The following is a 5,000-nucleotide window of genomic DNA, read 5'->3' on the forward strand; positions in this document are numbered from 1 at the left end:
TAATATCATTTGTTCCAAACTTGTTTGAACTTTAGTCAGAAACACCTCTTCTGATATATCATTATCAGTTATATCAGTTCACTCAACAACTGAACCCAAACTTGTGTTATCAAAGTCAGATATACAATTAACTATCTCGTGTAAGATCAGCTTTGATCAGTGATTCGCCAAGATGAAGATATCCTCAAAGGCAAAGTATAACGTCTGTATTTAACGTTCCCTGGAGACGTTCATTCGAAGGACAAACGAACGTACACAAAAAAAAAACTTTCCCAGCGATCCAAGTCCTCATCTACGACAAAGCTAACATCTATTACTCACACGATTCGATCACTCTCGCCCGGTCATGTTAGATTTACAATGTGTGACGTCTCCTCGTATGCTGCTCCCCTAACCTTAGGTGGGAACCCTCCTCTCCCACGCCTCTCACCTCGGCCACATATGTTCCTGCCATGTTCATCTCAATTTACAACGAAGCATTTAAGGGTTCATGTGACAGACTGGAGATGAGATACCGTGATAGGGGGAATGGAATTACTTTTATAAAGGTTATTAGAAATTTATTGACTTCATTTTCTTCCAGGATAGGCAAATATTATGGATTATTCTTGTTTGATGGAGTTATTTTCATTAATATTCTAACCTTGTAAAAAGATTATATATATATATATATATATATATATATATATATATATATATATATATATATATATATATATATATATATATATACATATAGGCCCTATATATATATGTGTGTGTTTGTGCGTGCTTGTGTTTGTGTGTGTTCATGTGTACCTAGGTAAATGTGCAAATAATACAATAAGAGATAATTGGTAAAAAGAAATGATAGGGAACTGGTAAAATCTACATGGATACAAGATATTTTATATGTATGTGTATATAATAGAATGAGCCATATATAAGTATAAATGTATATACTAGTGTATGCGACCCGTCAAAAGTGACATCTAAATATTTAGCAAATTATGCACACACAAATTCAACCCTTCCCATCCCCTCCCTATTTGGGGGAGTGTGGCTTCTGAGTCTACCTCTCGTGGTACCCCCTGTCACCAGGGTATGACTACTCTCTCTACACCCTACCCGATGGACGGGGAGAGACCTTGTAGTCATACATTTGACAATACCTCTCGAGTGACAGGAAAGAAATGTATATTTATATATGTACCTAGACACTTGCTCTGTATTATATAAGGGAGATGTATACATGTAAGTACGTATGTTCTCCAATAGTATATTTACGTTCATCAAATTTTAAACTATTTCATTAAACAAACAAACACTTCGATGCCTTTTCATAACAGAGAGAGAGAGAGAGAGAGAGAGACTCCGCTGTCAATACCTTTTATCGGGGGTCTTCGACTGATAATAACTTAGGATGCTTCAGAAGTTCTGACGACAGATTCCGAAACTGACTCCAAATTTTCTTCTTCTATCGAAGCATTTGAAGACTTTGACAACAATAATTCCAATACAAGTGACTCTCTCTCTCTCTCTCTCTCTCTCTCTCTCTCTCTCTCTCTCTCTCTCTCTCTCTCTCTCTCTTCGTGACACGTTCAGGAGGCGACCTCAGTGTAACTGGCAGCTGTTCAGTATTCGTATTTTGATATCGTAGAAGTTACTCACTTTGATGCAGGTCCAATACTTTGACTGTGTGGGTGTGACACCTCTATTCAGGGAGGTGGAAGAGAGCAAGAATTAGAAAGAAAGTAATACTCTTTGGAACTGTAGGAAAAGCGTCTGGTATGGATGGTGTGAGAGCTGAGATGTTGAAGGAAAGGGGTGTGACTGTACTTGAATGGTTGGTGAGATTGTTTAATATGTGTTTTGTGTTGTCAATGGTACCAGTAGATTGGGTTTGTGCATGTATTGTACCACTATATAAGGGTAAGGGAGATGTGCATGAGTGTTGTAATTCAAGAGGTATTAGTTTGTTAAGCGTAGTTGGAAGAGTGTATGGTAGAGTAATGATTAATAGGATCAAGGATAAAACAGAGAATGCAATCTTAGAAATACAGGGTGGTCTTAGAAGAGGTAGGGGTTGTATGAATCAGATTTTTACAGTAAGGCAGATATGCGAGAAATATTTAGCAAACGGTAAGGAGGTGTATGTTGCGTTTATGGATCTGGAGAAAGCGTATAATAGAGTTGATAGGGAAGCAATGTGGAATGTGATGAGGTTATATGGAGTTGGTGGAAAGTTGTTGCAAGCAGTGAAAAGTTTGTACAAAGGTAGTAAAGCATGTGTTAGAATAGGAAATGAAGTGAGTCATAGGTTTCCGGTGAGAGTGGGGCTGAGACAGGGATGTGTGATGTCACCGTGGTTGTTTAACTTGTATGTTGATGGAGTGGTGAGAGAGGTGAATGCTCGAGTGCTTGGACGAGGATTAAAACTGGTAGACGAGAATGACCATGAATGGGAGGTAAATCAGTTGTTGTTTGCGGATGATACTGTACTGGTTGCAGACACAGAAGAGAAGCTTGGCTTATTAGTGACAGAATTTGGAAGAGTGTGTGAGAGAAGGAAGTTGAGAGTTAATGTGGGTAAGAGTAAGGTTATGATATGTACGAGAAGGGAAGGTGGTGCAAGGTTGAATGTCATGTTGAATGGAGAGTTACTTGAGGAAGTGGATCAGTTTAAGTACTTGGGGTCTGTTGTTGCAGCAAATGGTGGAGTGGAAGCAGATATACGTCAGAGAGTGAATGAAGGTTGCAAAGTGTCGGGGGGAGTTAAGGGAGTTGTAAAAAATAGAGGGTTAGGCATGAATGTAAAAAGAGTTTTACATGAGAAAGTGATTGTACCAACTGTGATGTATGGATCGGAGTTGTGGGGAATGAAAGTGACGGAGAGACAGAAATTGAATGTGTTTGAGATTAAGTGTCTAAGGAGTATGGCTGGTGTATCTCGAGTAGATAGGGTTAGGAACGAAGTGGTGAGAGTGAGAACGGGTGTAAGAAATGAGTTAGCAGCTAGAGTGGATATGAATATGTTGAGGTTGTTTGGCCATGTTGAGAGAATGGAAAATGGCTGTCTGCTAAAGAAGGTGATGAATGCAAGAGTTGATGGGAGAAGTACAAGAGGAAGGCCAAGGTTTGGGTGGATGGATGGTTTGAAGAAAGCACTGGGTGATAGGAGGATAGATGTGAGAGAGGCAAGAGAGCGTGCTAAAAAAGGTGATGAATCCAAGAGTTGATGGGAGAAGTACAAGAGGAAGGCCAAGGTTTGGGTGGATGGATGGAGTGAAGAAAGCTTTGGGTGATAGGAGGATAGATGTGAGAGAGGCAAGAGAGCGTGCTAGAAATAGGAATGAATGGCGAGCGATTGTGACGCAGTTCCGGTAGGCCCTGCTGCTGCCTCCGATGCCTTAGATGACCGCGGAGGTAGCAGCGCTAGGGGATTCAGCATTATGAAGCTTCCTCTTGGTGGATAATGTGGGAGGGTGGGCTGTGGCACCCTAGCAGTCCCTTGTTAGGCTGGAGGAACGTAGAGAGTAGAGGTCCCCTTTTTGTTGTTGTTTCATTTGTTGATGTCGGCTACCCCCAAAATTGGGGGAAGTGCCTTGGTATATATATATATATATATATATATATATATATATATATATATATATATTTATATATATATATATATATATATATATACATATATATATATACAGTATATATGTTTAATAAACATAAATTTAGAACCTATTCGAAATGTAGTTAGAAGGTTAAAAGAAACTGCCCTTTGCTATATCGTTATTTCCTAATGTCAAATAAAGCATCTCTTATGAGACAAATTTCCATTTCTTATATATCATTAATAGAGAGAGACGCAAACCTTACTACAACATCTTACCTAAAGAATCTCCTTCTAATGACTCAAAACTGAGACGGGGCTGGGACAGAAATAGGAAATTTTCTCTGTCTTTTGAATAAACTTTTATTTAAGGTTCCAAGTAAATCGATCCTTAAGTATTATCGCTGTGTCTTCCGATATTGAAAACCAATAATAATATTAGGGATGTAAAGAGTTATTTTAGGGCAATTTTCAGCTTCAAGATGTCTTTGCTGCGTCTGAAAGCTCTTGTTAGTGCATAATTGCATTTTGTCATTTGTTTATGTATATATATATATATATATATATATATATATCTATGTGTGTGTGTGTGTGTACTTCACCAAATGCAGCTGTTTCTCGTCCACTGCCACACAAAGGCCTCGGACATATCAATTCATATCTCGGATGTGGCCTACTTTCATCAACACGAGGGTTAGTGCTGATCGGTGATGGTGGGAGATTTTCGTCTGATCGCATACAGTTTTGCTGAACATGGCGATGCATAAACCTTTTTATTACGTTAACTTATCCACACAAGGGAAGGGATATATATATATATATATATATATATATATTATATATATATATATATATATATATATATATATATATATATATATTCATAGGTGTACAGTATGCATATATATGTGTATATATAATTATACATATAAGTAGATATATATATATATATATATATATATATATATATATATATATATATATATATATATATATGTAGGCCTATATATACATGTATATATATATATATATATATATATATATATATATATATATATATATATATATACATAAATATATTTATTTATAGATATATACATATAAATGTGTGGATATATACATATATATTATATGCGCATATATATATATATATATATATATATATATATATATATATATATATATATATATATATATATATATATATATATATATATATATATATATATATATATATATATATATGTATATATATAGATAAATATATATCCATCAACAACACAGAACAGTAAGAATAAAAATCCAGTATGAATAGCAATAATTAATCTAAATTAAATCTTTAATTATGTATATATTTAACTAGATTATCAAAAAAAAAAAAGATAAGAAACATATAGAATGCAATAGGACCTAA

This window comes from Palaemon carinicauda, chromosome 23 (genome assembly GCF_036898095.1).
Source record: "Palaemon carinicauda isolate YSFRI2023 chromosome 23, ASM3689809v2, whole genome shotgun sequence".
In the NCBI taxonomy this organism is placed as follows: domain Eukaryota; kingdom Metazoa; phylum Arthropoda; class Malacostraca; order Decapoda; family Palaemonidae; genus Palaemon; species Palaemon carinicauda.